The 18992-nt window shown below is 36.8% G+C and overlaps 1 pseudogene; it reads left to right on the forward strand.

Moving 5' to 3' along the window:
• Window positions 1–559: 559 nt before the first annotated feature.
• LOC101111013 (endogenous retrovirus group K member 19 Env polyprotein-like) lies at window positions 560–4376 on the forward strand (annotated as a pseudogene).
• Window positions 4377–18992: the final 14616 nt, after the last annotated feature.

Below are 18992 nucleotides of genomic sequence, written 5' to 3' on the forward strand. Positions count from 1 at the left end.
GGCAAGCTATCTTTCAGTGTTTTATTTTCCAAATTTATCTTTTGTATGGTCTGTTTTATTTGAAATTTGGGAGAGGTTTATAAAAGGCTGCTAGCCAGCTGCCATTTTGTACTAGAATTCTTTTGATGAATTAGTTGTGAGTGTTTTTTTTTTTTTTTTCCCCAAAGATGTTTTCTGGTATAAAAGAATTAAGAATAAGAAATATTATTTGCAACTAGATACAATGTCAGACCAATAGAGAAATATTCTCCATGCATTAAAAATCCAAATAGAAAAAAACAAAAAGAAGGGGAGTTTAAGTATAGCTCTCCTCATCATATCTTGCAACATGCTCTTTTCGTAATAAATACTTTAAATGCTGATTCAGCCGGAACTACTGCAATGCTTCGCCATTGGTGCCCGGAGCAATTGAATGCAAAGCCATTAGTAAAATGGAGGCACCTCCTCTCTGGACAATGGAAAGGTCCCGACCTGCTGATAACCAGTGGTCGAGGATATGCTTATATTTTTCCACAGGATGCAGATTCTCCAATTTGGGTTCCAGACCAATTGATTAGCCATGTCTCAGCCCCTCGGATACCAAATTCCCCGGCTGCCACAACCCGGAAAAAGGAAGAGACCTCCTCTGCCTCCCGTTCCCTCCGCCAGCACGGGAAACACTGCTGACATTGGGACAACTGACGTCAGAAACCCAGGATTAGCAAGGAATGGATCCACCCACCAAGCAGATGTCTCAGCTTCACATACAGGATGTTACTCCCCCTGATCCCCTGGCCCACAAAAAGATGCCAGGTTGCCCTACCCAAGTGACCCAGCAGGCCCCCATACCCACCTGGGGACCAATTAAAATGCTCTGTCACCAGGCTCAGGGAATTGCTTCCTTGCAGGGATCTCCAGTCTCTCCTGAAAAGGTGTTTATTGCCATGCTTGCTTTGCTTTCTTGCCAGGTAAGCACCTCCCCCATTCCAACAAAATATTGGGCATATCTTCCAGATCCTCTGACTTTTCAAATTGTTACTTGGAAAAATGACCCCATACGGGTTAACACAAACCAACCCCAACTTTTGGGAGGATTCTATACTTCTTACACTGAGGACAAATATCCCATTAACTTTAATTATACCTTTAGGGGATTGACTGATGAACTCCCTGTTTGCTTTAATTTCCCTACCAGCAAAACAAGACATTTTATTACTAGTACTAAGGAAGGCTATGTTGGAGCCTCTGAAAAGGTAATTCTGACTGAGTCTCCAACCCAAAAACCTAATTTTAAAAAGCCTCATTCAGTTTGGATACTGTGGGCTCGCTTGCCTGGGATCCTTGACCCTCCCGAGTCTCTGTTTGTTGAGGCACCCACAGGTTATCCAAATTGCAGAGAAGCTACTCCTTTAACTACCGTCTGGAACGATGTAAATTATCGTTCTGGGTTTCCGATTTGGAAAGCTTGTACTTATGATTCAAGAATTGACTATACAATTCCAGGAGGAGGGAATTACTCAATTCAAGATTGGAGCAACCTAAACCCATCTGTAAGCTCTAAGGCCGAGAAAGCATCTGGTTTGGATATTGAGAACTGGCATACCAATATAATTCCTTGGCAATTAAGATCCACTAGGTGGCATAGTAATCAATTTGTTTCTCCCATGTTGTCCTATACAACTAAAAATAGAACTTTTTGGCAGCCAAAAATATGGAAAGCTCTCGCTGCTACTGCCCCTGTTACTCTGACACGCCCATATAATAACACTACTTTTTCTGCCATAGCTTGCTTGCCTTCTCCTTATGTCTTTCTCTTTGTTAATGTTTTGGGAAAACTTAATGTTCATTTGAATTTCACAGGTGGGCCTAATGTAGTGACTTGTGAACAATGTATGCTTGCATCTTGTTTAACTCCTCAATATAATGTTTATTCCTTTGTGGTATTAAAAAGTGTGCCATATCTCATGATACCTGTAACTGTAACTACTCACTGGTATGACAATTATGGTCTTGCTGTGTTGCAGCAACTGCAGGATTTGATGCGAACATGAAGATTTGTGGGCTTACTTATTTTGGGGATGTCAGCTTTAATAGCCACGATCACCTCTGTTACTGTAGCAGCAGTCTCATTGACTCAGCGGGTGCATACTGCTCAATATGTTGATACTATGTCTAAAAATGTCTCCTTAACGCTGGCAACTCAGGAAATTATAGACAGGAAGCTAGAGATGAGGGTAGATGCCTTAAAAGAGGCAATAATGCATATTGGGACTGAGTTGCAAGCTCTTAAAGTGAAAATGGCACTGTCATGCCACGCTGATTACTGGTGGATATGCGTGGCATCTTTGAAAGTAAATGAGACAGACTATGAGTGAGAAAAAATTAAAAATCATATTTCAGGTGTTTGGAACAGCTCTGATATTGGCCTGGACTTAGGGAAACTTCACAATCAGATACAGACCTTGGAACGCTCTTGACTGGATTTTACTGCCGCAGGGGCAGCTAATGACTTTTCCCACACCTTCTCCAACTTTATTTCTGGAAGAAACATTCTGTCTAATGTCTTCAGTTATGTTGCTGTTGGTGCTCTAATTTTGCTTCTTATAATCATTCTTCCTTGTATTGTCAGGATTCTCCAGAAAAGCGTTCAAAAACTCTCAACTGAGCTGTACCTCATTATTCTAAACAAAAAAGGGGGAGATGTTGGGAGCCAGTGTGAGGAACTCCACCCATGGCAAAGGTCATGAGGAAGGAAGCTTGGCATACGCAAAGGTGTGATCAAGCCTCAGGAAACCCCCTGTTCCCGAGCATCTACCCCCAAAACCAGAGTACTTTACGGGGAGCTCTCCCCCATAACCATTTCTCTCAGAGAAGGAGTTAACTTGCAGCTCCAGTTAATAAAAATTCCTGGGTGTGACAAGAGTGTTTCAACTTACGAACTCTGAAGGTTCTCTGGCCTGCCTGATCAGGCTCATCCAGCCGCATGTCATTGTTTACAGCCTCCCAACTGTAAGAGGCATGGGATGGTTTAAAACTTTCTAAATACAGACTCTTTTGAGAAGTTAGAAGATCATTAGTATAGTATAGTGGGTTGATTAGAAATTATATTGGTGAAGGATGTTCTCATTGGTCGTGCCAATAATTACTGCTAATTCCCTGCCCTGGGTGTGACAAGGATGTCTCAGGTCAAATCTCTCTGCTGACAGACTAGCTTGTGTGACAACCTCTCAGCCATAAACAGCACAGAGAGTTTGGAGTACTAGCGTAGGGTTTTTTTCATTGATGAGTCAATGATTGCCATCAGGCCTCCATATCCTTAGGGACCTGGGAATATATTAATCAACGTATTTGGAATATAGAAAAGGAAATATAGTAGTTTTTTGATGTTAGCAATACTAGACTTTTTGAGTTAATGAGTTTTCTCTTTTGTTATAGATCACTGTACTTTGTTATAAATCACTATGCTATGTAAAAATGTAACTTTATCACTATCTTAAGACAAAATGATCTTAAGGGGAACCTTGTGAAGGGTTTACATTTGCTCAGCCAATATTTGCTGCTAAATCTCCATATTCCTTCCCTTATAATGAATATAACTAGCATATAGGAGAAATAAGTATTAATTTTAAGATTCATCATGTTAAACCTTAGGTTAAGTAAATTCTTTTCTTGATTGTAACTCACTACACCCTCACCCTATAAGAATGCAACTTTACTTGGAGGGTGGTGCCTGATTTAAGAAAAAATCACCCCTTGAAAAACAAGTTTTCTGGTTAACTGACTGGTATCAGAAAGGGCCATAAAATGTCAGCAGACCTCATGGCCAGAAGATGATGAAACTCATAAGACCTTTGTATAATTTTATATGAAGCACCTGATTGTGACAAGGGTCAGGTCTGCTGACCCCCACATGACTCCGTATTCATCCCTATGTATAACAAAAAGGTATATAAGCAAACCTGAAAAATAAAGAAATCGGATCAGTTTCTGGAAAGACTGATTCCCCTGTGTCGTTTCTTTCTCACTCCCCGTTTTCCTGGCTGAATTCCCATCTGGTACAGGGGTATACACCAAGCCTACTGACTTTGCCGGGGCTTCTAAGATTGGACCGGGGAGGCCTCAGTGCCTCCTCTCCCTTGGGAGAACGGAAAGACACCTGTGGCCTTCATAGGTGGTGATTAGTATTCCACATAAACCAGTAATTCAGCCTCCTTTTCTCCATTAATTCTCCTACTACACTATCTGTTTCTAATCTCCCTCTATATCTGTAATTAAATAAGTTTTTTCCAGAACGCCAATTCCATCCCCACCTTCAAATTACCCTGGATCCACCAGGGCTGGACCCCAGCACTATTTTTTCTGAATTCATTTTATTCTTTTTCTTCTTAGACTGCTGATTTCATATTTTCACTTTGTCTTTGCAATTCTGAAAGTATTTGAGCATGAACCATTGCAACTCATAAAAGCTCTAATATATTTTTTGATTTTTATATTGTGGTAAAACACACAAACATAAAATTTTTCATTTGTATGTATACAGTTCAGTGATATTAAATATATTTATAATGTGTAATCCTCACCATCTCTAGAACAGTTTTCATCTTGTAAAACTATAACTCAATATTCATGAAACAATTATATGTCCCCTTCCTTCCAGCCTCAGCAAACTTACCGTACTCTGTCTCTGATTTTGACTCCTCTAAGTGCATCATAGAAGAGGAACCAAACAATATTTGGCATTTTGTGACTGGTTTATTTCACTTAGCATTAAACCTTAAAGTTCATACATATTGTAACATATGCCAAAATGTCCTTTCTTTGTTAGGCTTAATAATAGTCGATTAATTATATGTATACTTCGCTTATCTAGTCGTCTGTCAATGTGAGTTGCTTCCACATTTCAGCCATTGTAAATAATGCCACTATGAACATGGAGTCTACAAATATCTTTGGAAACCCTTCATTCAATTATTTGAGTATACACCCTAAATTTAAATTGCTGGGATATATATATCATAGCCTTATTGCTCACTTTTGAAGAACTATTGCACTGTTTTCCACAGTGGCTGTACAATTCCATTTTACATTCCTATCAGCTGCTGTTGCTGCTGCTGCTGCTAAGTTGCTTTAGTAGTGTCGGACTCTGTGCAACCACATAGACGGCAGCCCACCAGGCAAGAATACTGGAGTGGGTTGCCATTTCCCTCTCCAATGCATACATTCATAGTAAGTCATTTCAGTCATGTCCTATTCTGTGTGACCCTATGGACAGCATCCAACCAGGCTCCTCTGTCCACAGGATTCTCTAGGCAAGAACGCTGGAGTGGATTGCCATTTCCTTCTATGGTATTCCTATCAGCAATACAGAAGAATTCCAGTTTATGTACTTCTTCAAAAATGCTTGCTGTTTTTGTTTTTTTTTTTTTTCCCTTGTTTGTTTGTTTTTACAATGGTCATCCTAATGAATCTGAAGTGGAATCTCATGGTAATTAGCTACATCAAACATCTTTTCACATATTTATTGGCCATTTATACATATTCTTTGGAGAAATATTTCTTCAACTCTTTTGCCCATTTTAAAACTCAGGTCCAAGAAAAAAAAAAAAACCCTCAGGTCCTTGTGCCTTTTTTGTTGAGTTTTAAGTGTTCTCTGTATATTCTGGATATTAATCTCTTATCGAATGTGTAATTTATGAGTTTATTTTTCTTTCTTTCTTTTTTTACCATCCAGGGAATTGCTGTTTTAATCTGTTGATCATTTCTTCTTAAGCACAATTCTAAAAATATTATGAAGGCCAGTTACTCTATATTTTTTTCTGATGCATGTGTCTTTGTTGTCATATCTGAAAAATCACTGCCACATTCAAAATTATAAAGGTTTTCCCCATATGATTTATTCTAAAATGTTTATAAATTTAGGTCTTATATTTAGATTTTTTGGTACATTTTGAGTCAATTTTTATACCTTGCATTAGGTAAGAATCCACATTCATTTTTAGAATATTCATATCCAGTTTTACTAGCACCATTTATTCTAAAGAATGCCTTTTCTCCATTAAATGTTCTTGATACTCTTGTCTAAAACTGTTCTACTATATGACAGACTTTATTTGGGGGGACTCCAAAATCACTGCAGATGGTGACTGCAGCCATGAAATTAAAAGATGCTTACTCCCTGGGAGGAAAGTTATGACCAACCTAGACAGCATATTGAAAAGCAGAGATATTACTTTGCCAACAAAGGTCCATCTAGTTAAGGCTATGGCTTTTCCAGTAGTCACGTATGGATGTGAAAGTTGGACTATAAAGAAAGCTGAGTGCCGAAGAATTGATGCCTTTGAACTGTGGTGTTGGAGAAGACTCTCGAGAGTCTCCTGGACTGCAAGGAGACCCAACCAGTCCATCCTAAAGGAGATCAGTCCTGGGTGTTCATTGGAAGGACTGATGCTGGAGCTGAAACTCCAATACTTTGGCCACCTGATGCGAAGAGCTGACTCATTTGAAAAGACCCTGATGCTGGGAAAGATTGAAGGTGGGAGGAGAAGGGAATGACAGAGGATGAGCTGGTTGGATGACATCACCAACTCAATGGACATGAGTTTGAGTAGACTCTGAGAGCTGGTGATGGACAGGGAGGCCTGAAGTGCTGCAGTCCATGGGCTTTGAAAGAGTCAGACATGACTGAGTGACTGAACTGATTATATATGTAAACTTTTTCTATTAATTTCATTCATTTATACATTTGTTTTTATTCCAGCTCTACTAGAGTTTGCAGTGAGTTTTGAAGAAAGAAATTATGAGTCCTCTAGCTTTGTTACTTTTTTCCCAAGATTACTTTAGCTATTCAAGGTTGCTTGAAGTTCCATATGAATTTGATGATATAGTTATTTCATTTCTGTAAAAACATCATTTGGATTTTGATAGAATCAAAATTATTAGGATTTCTATAGATCACTTTGGGTAATATTAATATCTTAAAGTATTCTAATCCTTAAATATGGAATATGTTTTCCTTGATTTCTGTCTTCTTTAATTTCTTTCAAACAATGTTCTGTAGTTTACATTGTACAATTCTGTCACCTCCTTCATTATTAATTTCTGATTATTTTGTTATTTTTGCTATTATAAAAGAAATTTATTTTCATTATTTCCTTTCTGGATTTTGTATTATTATATGTAGAAGTGCAAATCATTTTTGTAAGTTAAATTGCATATTACTAATTTGCTTAATTCATTTATACTAACATTTTCTAGTGTGCGGAATATTTAGTGTTTTCTACACATCAGATTGCATTATGTGCAAACAGATGTAGCAGTACTTTCCAAATTGAATGCATTTTATTTTTCTTTTTTGCCTAATTGTTCTGCCAAGGATTTCCAGAACTATGTTGAATAGAAATGGCAAAAGTGGATATCCTGATGTTATTTCTGATCTTAAAATAACAATAAAAAAATCTTTCAGTCTTTCACCACTGAGTTTTATATTTATGGTGGGGCTTTCACATCTGGATTTTATATGTGGTGATAATTCCTTCCTCTACCTAGTATATTTAGTGCTTTTATCATGAAACTGTGTTGAATATTATCAAATACTTTTTTCTGCATTGATTGAAATGATCATGTGTTCTTAAACTATATTCTGTTAATAACAACCCTGAATATTTATTGGAAGGACTGATGCTGAAGCTAAAGCTCTGGTACTTTGGCCACCTGATGTAATGATCTGACTTATTGGAAAAGACTCTGATGCTTGGAAAGATGGAGGGCAGCAGAAGAAGGTGGCAACATGATGAGATGGTTGGATGCCATTATCAACTCAATGGACATGAGTTTAAGCAAAGTCTCAGGAGATAGTGAAGGGCAGGGAAACCTGACATGCTGCAGCCCATGGGGTTGAAAGAGTCAGGCAAGACTAAGTGACTGAACAACAGTGTTTTCAGATTTTACATATTGAACCATCCTTGTATTCTAGGAATATATCCCATGTGAGTTCATGCTGTATAATCCTAATATATGCCCCTGAATTTTATTTCTTAGTATTCAGTTCAGTCACTCAGTCACGTCCAACTCTGCAACCCCATGAATCGCAGCACCCCAGGCCTACCTGTCCATCAACAACTCCCGGAGTTCACTCAGACACGTCCATCAAATCAGTGATGCCATCCAGCCATCTCATCCTCTGTCGTCACCTTCTCCTCCTGCCCCCAATCCTTCCCAGCATCAGAGTCTTTTTCAATGAGTCAGCTCTTCACATGAGGTGGCCAAAGTACTGGAGTTTCAGCTTTAGCATCACTCCTTCCAAAGAAATCCCAGGGCTGATCTCCTTCAGAATGGATTAGTTGGATCTCCTTGCAGTCCAAGGGACTCTCAAGAGTCTTCTCCAACACCACAGTTCAAAAGCAGCAATTCTTCAGTGCTCAGCTTTCTTCACAGTCCAACTCTCACATGCCTACATGATCACAGTAAAAACTATAGGCTTGACTAGACAGACCTAAGTTGGCAAAGTAATGTCTCTGCTTTTGAATATGCTATCTAAATTGGTCATAACTTTTCTTTCAAGGAGTAAGTGTCTTTTAATTTCATGGCTGCAGTCACCATCTGCAGTGATTTTAGAGCCCCAGAAAATAAAGTCTGACACTGTTTCCCCATCTATTTCCCGTGAAGTGATGGGACTGGATGCCATGATCTTCGTTTTCTGAATGTTGAGCTTTAAGCCAACTTTTTAACTCTCCACTTTCACTTTCATCAAGAGGCTTTTAGTTCCTCTTCACTTTCTACAATAAGGGTGGTGTCATCTGCATATCTGAGGTTATTGATATTTCTCCTGGCCATCTTGATTCCAGCTTGTGTTTCTTCCAGTCCAGCGTTTCTCATGATGTACTCTGCATATAAGTTAAATAAATAGGGTGACAATATACAGCCTTGACATACTCCTTTTCCTATGTGGAACCAGTCTGTTCCATGTTCAGTTCTAACTGTTGCTTTCTCACCTGCATACAAATTTCTCAAGAGGCAGGTCAGGTGGTCTGGTATTCCCATCTCTTTCAGAATTTCCCAGTGTATTGTGATCCACACAGTCAAAGGCTTTGGCATAGTCAATAAAGCAGAAATAGATGTTTTTCTGGAACTCTCTTGCTTTTTCCATGATCCAGCAAATGTTGGCAATTTGATCTCTGGTTCCTCTGCCTTTTCTAAAACCAGCTTGAACATCAGGAAGTTCACCGTTCACGTATTGCTGAAGCCTGGCTTGGGGAATTTTGATCGTTACTCCACTAGCATGTGAGATGAGTGCAATTGTGAGGTAGTTTGAGCATTCTTTGTCATTGCCTTTCTTTGGGATTGGAATGAAAACTGACCTTTTCCAGTCCTGTGGCCACTGCTGAGTTTTCCACATTTGTTGGCATATTTAGTTCAGCACTTTCACAGCATCATTTTTCAGGATTTGAAATAGTTCAACTGGAATTCCATCACCTCCACTAGCTTTGTCCACTATGCTTTCTAAGGCCCACTTGACTTCACATTCCAGGATGTCTGACTCTAGGTGAGTGATCACATCATCGTGATTATCTGGGTCATAAAGATCTTTTTTGTACAGTTCTTCTGTGGATTCTTGCCACCTCTTCTTAATATTTTCTGCTTCTGTTAGGTCCATACCATTTCTGTCCTTTATCGAGCCCAACTTTGCATGAAATATTCCCTTGGTATCTCTAATTTTCTTGAAGAGATCTCTAGTCTTTCCCGTTCTCTTCTTTTCCTCTATTTCTTTAGTAAAGGATTTCTGCTTTCTTGTTTTTAAGGAATATCAGTCTGTAGTTCACCTTTAATGTCTTTGTCTTGGTTTGGAGAGACACTGGCTTTAAAGATAGAGTTAGGAATGTTGCCTTCTTTTTTTTTTTTCCTGTTAATTTTTTTTTGAGAAAGATTTGTGTGAATTCATACTTAAATATTTGTTAAAATTTATCAGTGAAGCTATTGTGTACAGGACTTTTCTTCTTGGGGAAATTCTTGACACTGATTCAGTCTCTTTACTCATTAATGTTATATCAGATTTTTAAAGATAAATATATTTTGTCTTTGGTAAATTTTATTTTTCCTTTTGCTTACTTGTTTCAAAAAATTTGTATATTTTGTTTAGGTGTCTATATTGGGGGTAATGCAATCATTTATCATTTTCTCACATAATCAATCTTATCTCTTCTTATCAGGCATAATATCCCTACTTATATTTCTGATTTTAGTAATTTTGGTTATCCTCATGTTTCTTAGTTTGTATAAGCTATAGGTTTGTCAATTTTGTTGATCTCTTTAAAGAACAAATGTGGTTTTATAATTTTTCCCTATTGTTTTTCTATTCTCTATTTGCTTATTTCTGCTCTAATCTTTCCTTTCTTAATCTAAATTTGGGTTTAGTTAATCCTATATTTTTCTAGTTCCTTGAGGGTGAAGTTCAGTTGTTGACTTGAGATTTTTTTTTTAATGTAAGCATTTATACCTATAAATTTCTCCCATACCACTGTTATCACTGAGTCCCCTAAATTTTGGTATGTTGTGTTACTGCCTTCATTTACAACATTTTAAAATATTCTTTGATTAATTGTTTGTTTGAGTTGACAGTTTAGTCTTCACAAATATGATTCTTTTTTTTTTTTTTAGTTTTTCTTGCACTTTTTTTTATTTCTAACACTATCCTGTTGTTGTTGGAAAAGTTACTTTGTATGTTAATTATCATGTCGAGTCTATTGAGAAAATTTCTGACCAAACATATGTTCTATCATGGAAAATATTTATTGTGCATTTGAAAAGAATGCATATGTTGTGGGTTTTTTTGTTTGTTTTTTTGGTAGTATGGTCTTGATCTATCAGACTTTTGTCTTTATTGTATCATTGAAGTTCTTATTTCTTTGTTTAACTTCTCTCTGATTGGTCATTCATTGGACAGTGGATATAAAAATTTCAACTTTTATTTTTAAAATTTCTATTTCTCCTTTCATTCTATCCCTTTTTGCCTCATGAATTTGGATGGTCTGTGCTGTGTATATAACTTTTGATAATTTGTATATCTTGACTTATTGAAGTGTTTATTAATACTTAATTTTCTTATTTTTTGTGCATGTTAATAGACTTCTGCTTTAAAGTCTAATTTGTCTAATATGCAATTAGCCATTCCTGCTCTCTTCTATTATTTTCATGAAATATACATTTTCAACTTTTCATTTTCAACGAATTTTTTCTTTGTACTTCAAACCGGGTATATTTGGATCGTGTGTTATTATCTATTCTACCAACCTCTGTCTTTTGAATACAGAGATGAATTCATTTATAATTAAAGTAATTTTAAAGATAGGGTTGGCCTTATATTATTTTACTCTTTTCTTTTAATTTGTCTTGTAGATTTTTTTGTTCCTAATTTTCACAATTACTCTCATTTCTCGTGTGAATATGCTACTACTCTTATCTTTGAGGTTATCAGCATAATTACATCTAATATCCTAAAAATTTAATGCTAATTTGAAATGATACCAGCTTAATTTCAATAACACGGAAACTCTATTCTTGTATACAGTCATATTCATTTGTTTCAGTTTTTATGTTGCCAAATTGAATTTTTAATTGTTTGCTCCAAAACATAAAGTAGTACCAATTATTTTGTAGGTCTTAGTTTCTTGATTTATTTAGAAAATCAAAAGTGAAGTTGCAAACTCTTACTTAATTACACTAGCTTTTATAATTGCTGATGTACTTACCTTTACTGAGATTTTTAGATTTTCATCAAGCTTCAAGTATGTCTAGTGTTCATTCACTTCAATTTGCAGGGCTAGCTAACATTTTTGCAGGACAGGGCTAAATAGTGACACAATCCCTCAGCTTTTGTTTATCTGGTAATGTCTTTATTTCTTTCTCAGTTTTGAAGATCAGTTTTGCCAGATCTAGGATTCTTTAACAGGTTTCTTGCTTTTCTAGCACTTTCAATATATTGACCACTGGCTTTTGGTCTTCAGAGTCTTTGATGAGAATTCTGCTATTATCTTATCAAGAGTCCTTTGTATGTAATGTGTTGTTTCTCTTTACCTACTTTTAAGATGTTCTGTTTGTGTTTGGCTTTGAAAAGTTTGATTATAATGTGTCTTGTTGCTGGTCTCCTTGAGTTCATCTTTCTTGGAGTTTGTTGCGTAATTGTTACAATCCTATACTTCATCAAATTTAGAAAGCTTTTATTATGATTTATTCAGATATTTACTGTCTTTTTTCTCTTCTTCTTTTTGGGTCGCTCACAATATGTGAGTGTTGGGCCACTTGGAAATTTCATGATTCTTTAGCCTGTGTTCACTTTTCTTCACTAAATCTCTCTCTGTGTGGTGTTTCCATTTTGTTTACACATCATATTCTTAACTTTTTCCTTGCCTTCTTTTGGTTCTTTGAACATATTTAAAATAAATGTTTAAAAGTATTTGTCTCATTGATCTGCCATCAGATCTTTTTAAGAGCAGTGTTTGTTGAATCTTTTCCTCTTTATGAACCTTATTTGTATGACTTTGACTTTTTTGTTGTTGTCATTTGAAGCTAGATATTTTAGTGCAATAATGTGGTTACTATGGTTTCTTCTTTATCAGGGTTTTTTCTTTCTTTCTTTCTTTCTTTCTTTCTTTCTTTCTTTCTTTTTGCTTATTGTTTCTGCTGATTTGGTTATAGATGGTTTCTATGCCAATAAATTCAAGTTATTTTCAGGTCATTTCTGAGCATACGTTTTTCCTTGAGCATGTGTGATGATTTGTTAATTTCTTGTATATGTGGTTTCTTCTCAATGTCTTAGATTTTAAAGTCTGTCTCCCAAAAAGGTAAAAAGAAAAACTGAAAAGTAGGAATGGCAACTGGCCCTTTATATGCATGGAAGCCACTCAGCTAGAGCATGAGAGACTTGAAATAATGCAAGAAGGTGTAATAGCAATGACTGTACTCCTCATTGTTTGCACCTCTGTCATCAGAAGCAGCGACCAGAGTATAGATTCCCAGTATTTAGATGACAGTTTCATTTTTGCCCACCCTGCATTCTTCAAGCTATCTGCAAATTGATCCTAGAATAAGTACACAGCTAGCTACCTATCACATAGCTGGGATACAGTATGGGTGCCTTTTGTTGTGCTAAGAGCTGAAACTGACTAAAATTCACTGCATCTATCACTTAATCCTTTGTCAATATTACATCTATCATCCAGTTCCATCTTACCTCTATGTACTCCTATTTTGCACACTTCTTTTATGCCACTGCATCTTTGCTTCAACCAAAAACCCTCTCACCATGCTATTGAATTATTAGCATCTTTAAAAAGAAATGTCTAACCCAACCTCTAATTTCTTTTATTATTTTTATGATGTTTTTCTCCCAATTTTATTAAGATAAAAATCTATATACATGTATAATTAATTGACTTAAATAGATCATGAAACAATTATCACAGTAAGTCTAGTGAAGAACCATAGTCCTATATAAACACAAATTTTAAAAAAAATTAAAAAATGTTATCCACATTTGAGAAAAATGAAGCATAATTGGTTTAAAATATTGTATTAGTTTCAGGTGTACAACACAATTATTTAATTTTTTGTTGACTATATACCATTATTATTAGAAAATAATAGTAAATTTCTTGGCAGTTTATATATCATGCCTTATTTATTCATTTACCTATTGATGGATACTTAAGTTGGCAAATGTAAACAATGCTCCTATGAACCCTGAGGTGATTGTATCTTTTTGAATTAGTGTTTTTGCTTCTTTGGATATGTACCCAGCAATGGAATTGCAGGATTGTATGGTATTTTTATTTTTAGTTCTTTTGAGAAAAGTACATACTCTTTTCCTTAGTGGCTGCATCAATTTACAATTCCACCAATGGCGTGGAGATGTCCTCTTCTGTGGTCACATATAAATTTTAGAAGTATTTGTTCTAGTTAAGTGAAATGTGTCATGAGTATTTTGATAGGGATTGCATTAAATTTGTAGATTGTTTTTCTTCATATGGCATTTTAACAATATTATTTTTTCCAAACTATGAATCTAGACTACTTTCCACGTAGTCCATAATTTTCAAATTTCTTCATCGATATTTGTTTTGTAGAAAGTTTTCACTTTTGTTTCAAAGAACTTGTTAACAAGATAAGTCACTCAATATATACAAATAAATAACAAATATTTATTAGAAAATTATCTAGTCAAGGCTATGGTTTTCCAGTGGTCATGTATGGATGTGAGAGTTGGACTGTGAAGAAAGCTGAGCACTGAAGAATTGATGCTTTTGAACTGTGGTGTTGGAGAAGACTCTTGAGAGTCCCTTGGACTGCAAGGAGATCCAACCTGTCCATTCTGAAGGAGATCAACCCTGGGATTTCTTTGGAGAGAATGATACTGACACTGAAACTCCAGTACTTTGGCCACCGCGTGTGAAGAGTTGACTCATTGGAAAAGACTCTAATGTTGGGAGGGATTGGGGGCAGGAGCAGAAGGGGACGACAGAGGATGAGACGGCTGGATGATATCACTGACTCGATGGACGTGAGTCTGAGTGAACTCCGGGGGTTGGTGATGGACAGGGAGGCCTGGCTTGCTGCGATTCACGGGGTCGCAAAGAGTCGGACACAACTGAGTGACTGAAATGAACTGAACTGAACATTAAGAGAAAGGAGAAGTAGAAATAGCAAAATACATCACCAAATTGGATTTTGACCAACATCCAGACTGAAATGGTACTAGTAAGTCCCATGACATAGAACATCTGGAGTCCCAACTGGGAAAACGTCCCAGGTAGGATATCCACTCCGTGGGTGAGATTGCAGTTTAAGGTTCCTGCTTATAGTCCCGGAATGCAAACTGATATCATCATCAATCTGAGAGGAAATCACAGCTCTGGTTTCATGTAACGCTGTTTATTTTGTCATGTAAAACTTAGAATGTTGTTAAGCCTGGGGCTTGGTTGGCCAGGCCCCCTCCAGGGCTCAACAATCTCAAGATTCCTCCCCCGTATTATTTAGGATGCTCCAAGTCTTGCAGGCAGGCACAAACAGCAGTCACTCACAGTCAGAGCAGTGTCCAGGAAGGTTAGAAGCAAGGTCAAAGGCCTGCTCTGTTTCATCTCTGAAGCTTAAACAAGACAATTTATCTAATTTCCCTAAAAATATTTTATATTTTACAGAGTATAAGCCTTTCACATCTTTGGTTAAGTTTATTCCTGGCTGATTTATTATTTTTGTGCCATTTTAAATAAGATTATTTTCTTATTTTTCTCTTTCTGGCAGTTCATTATATTAGTCTATATAAAAGCAAAAGATTTCTTGTGCTAATCTTGTATCCTACAAATTTATTGAACTTACGTATCACTTCTACTCTTTTTGTAGAGACTTAGGTCTTTCAATATATAGTATCAAGTCATCTGCAAATAGTTTCAGTTTTTTCCTTCCCTTACAATTTGGATGTATTTAATTATTTTTTAGTTTTTGATTATTGAGGCTAAGATTTCCAATACTCTATTAAATGAAAGTGGCAAAAGTGGACATCCTTGTTTAGTTTCTGATTTGAGATGAGATATTTCAGTGTTTCACCTTTGAGTATGACATTAGATGTGGGTTTCTCATAAATGACCTTTATTATGTTGAGCTATGTTCCCTCTAAACCAACTATGATGAGAGTTTTTAATCTTGAATTGATGTTGAATCTTGTCAAGTGCTTTTTCTGTGTCTATTGAGACATAATGTGATTTGTGGCTTTATTTTAATAACGTGGTATACCACATTAACTGTTTTGTGACTCTTTAACCATCCTTGCCCCCTCCCCCACAATAAATAAGATTGTCCACATCTTTTCTAATGGCCAAAAACAAATCTAAAACAACATAGTTGTTTCTTTTTTTCCTGTATGTGTATATGTCTATGGGTGTCCTAAGGTGTTACAAATTATATACATATATATATATACATATATATATATTTTAGTTTTTTATTTTTAAATTTTAAAATCTTTAATTCTTACATGAGTTCCCAAACATGAACCCCCTCCCACCTCCCTCCCCATAACATCTCTCTGGGTCATCCCCACGCACCAGCCCCAAGCATGATGTATCCTGCGTCAGACATAGACTGGCGATTCAATTCTTACATGATAGTATACATGTTAGAATGCCATTCTCCCAAATCATCCCACCCCTCCCTCTCCCTCTCCCTCTGAGTCCAAAAGTCCGTTATACACATCTGTGTCTTTTTGCTGTCTTGCATACAGGGTCGTCATTGCCATCTTCCTAAATTCCATATATATGTGTTAGTATACTGTATTGGTGTTTTTCTTTCTGGCTTACTTCACTCTGTATAATCGGCTCCAGTTTCATCCATCTCATCAGAACTGATTCAAATGAATTCTTTTTAACAGCTGAGTAATACTCCATTGTGTATATGTACCACAGCTTTCTTATATTTTAAATGCAAACCTCATCTTCATGTATTTTGGAGCATAAATCGTTAGTATTTAGGGTTTACATTGGACAGTATTCTACTGGTTTTAGTGACACACTCCACTGGCATCACATATATCCTTCAAGTTACAGATTAAAAAAAAGTCAAGATATATTTAGCATATCTTCATCAAGCCATAATGAGTATGATTTATTTTAACATCTTTCCTTTAAAAAGAAACTATTATAAAATACATAGTTTATTTTGAAAATCCAACTTCCAGTACATAGAATTATAATGAAACAGTCAAATTCATCTTATGAAATTGAGAATTTGATTCTGTATTTACCCATTTTTAAACAACCAAGGAGAAGGAAATGGCAACCCACTCCAGTACTTTTGCCTGGAAAATCCCATGGATGGAGGAGCCTCGTAGGCTCCAGTCTACCATGGGCTCGTGAACAGTCAGATACGACTGAGCGACTTCACTTTCACATTTCACTTTCATGCACTGGAACAGGAAATGGCAACCCATTCCAGTGTTCTTGCCTGGAGAATCCTGGGGACTGGGGAGCCTGGTGGGCTGCTGTCTATGGTGGTTGCGCAGTGTCAGACACGACTGAAGCGGCTTAGCAGTAGCAGCAGCAGCATACAAGCAAACTTTCATCTATTTGTTATATATATATTACTCTTGCCTGGAAAATCCCATGAACAGTGGAGCCTGGTGGGCTGCAGTCCATGGGGTCGCTAAGAGTCAGACACAACTGAGCGACTTCACTTTCTCTTTTCACCTTCATGCATTGGAGAAAGAAATGGCAATCCACTCCAGTGTTCTTGCCTGGAGAATCCCAGGGACTAGGGAGCCTGGTGGGCTGCTGTCTATGGGGTCACACAGAGTTGGACACGACTGAAGCGACTTAGCAGCAGCAAGCATCTATAATGTCAAAAATATATTACAGGCTATAACTTACAAGAGTAGAGATTAAATAAAGGCAGTAAGTTTTAGATGTTGCAGCTGAGGATCACTTTTCACCCTTATATGAGAGACCCAATCTCAGTAAAGTCCTTGGCACAGAATCTGGCTGACTTGAACAAGTGTAAGTTGTTTGGCACAAGTTGGGCCAAAAGGTTGAGCTCTTTGGGGTGTTTCAGTTAACACAAATATTTGCTTTTCCAAGAAGAATTTTGTCATCCTGTTTTAGCTGACTTCTGAGGAATCCCTGAAGAACTTCTGTAGTTTCCCATAGCACCTATATCACAGCTAGCATCAGCGTTTGAATATTTGACAGCCTTAGTCTTGACATTTTTTATGGTGAGCATGTACTTATCAATAGACATAATTATTTTTTTCTTAACATATTTAATGAATAATTTAGCATACCAAGGCTATATGGGAAGTAAAGAGATTTATATCATACTATCTCTATCAATTTTCTCTGTTGTTGCTCACAAAATCACTCTTATTATTGCCATCTAATTTCTCATGGGAGTTTGCTTGTAATATTTTGAAATAATTGCAAACAGTATCTTATTATGCAAGTGCCATAATTGAATACATGTATCAAACTTTCCAAAAACAGCATTGGATGAAAATCTTTTATATACTTAATAAAGAGAATATTAAAAACTCAAAGAACAGGAAAAGCTAGAGGAAGCAAAATATTGACTCATGTTGGATTACTTGGGTTGGAGAGGTACTAGAATACTAGAATAAGAGATCAAGCTTTCAGTTTAGTTCAGCTCAGTCTTTCAATTGTGTCCAACTCTGCAAGCCCATGAACTGCAGCACACCAGGCTTCCCTGTTGACCACCAACTTTCGGGGCCTATTCAAAATCATATCGATCCAGTCAATGAAGCCATCCAACCATCTCATCCTCTATCATCCCATTTTCCTCCTGCCTTCAATCTTTCCCAGCATCAGGGTCTTTTCGAATGAGTCAGCTCTTTGCATCAGGTGACCAAAATATTGGAGTTTCAGCTTCAACATCAGTCCTTCCAATGAACAACCAGGACTGATCTCCTTTAGGATGGACTGGTTGGATCTCCTTGTAGTCCAAGGGGCTCTCAAGAGTCTTCTCCAACACCACAGTTCAAAAACATCAATTCTTTGGCACTCAGCCTTCTTCACAGTCCAACTCTCACATCTATACATGACCACAGGAAAAACAATAGCCTTGACTAGACGGACCTTTGTTGGCAAAGTAATGTCTCTGCTTTTCAATATGCTGTCTTGGTCATAACTTTCTTTCTAAGGAGTAAGTGTGTTTTAATTTTATGGCTTTAGTCACCATCTGCAGTGATTATGGAGCTCAAAAAAATAAAGGATGTCACTGTTTCCTTTGTTTCCCAATCTATTTGCAGTGAAGTGATGGGACCAGATGCCATAATCTTAGTTTTCTGAATGTTGAGTTTTAAGCCAACTTTTTCACTCTCCTCTTTCACTTTCAACAAGAGGCTCTTTAGTAATTCTTCACTTTCTGCCATAAGGGTGATGTCACCTGCATATCAGGTTATTGGTATTTCTCTTGGCAATCTTGATACCAGCTTTTGTCCATCCAATCCAGAATTTCACATA

Source organism: Ovis aries, chromosome 4 (assembly GCF_016772045.2).
Source record: "Ovis aries strain OAR_USU_Benz2616 breed Rambouillet chromosome 4, ARS-UI_Ramb_v3.0, whole genome shotgun sequence".
Taxonomy (NCBI): Eukaryota; Metazoa; Chordata; class Mammalia; order Artiodactyla; family Bovidae; genus Ovis; species Ovis aries.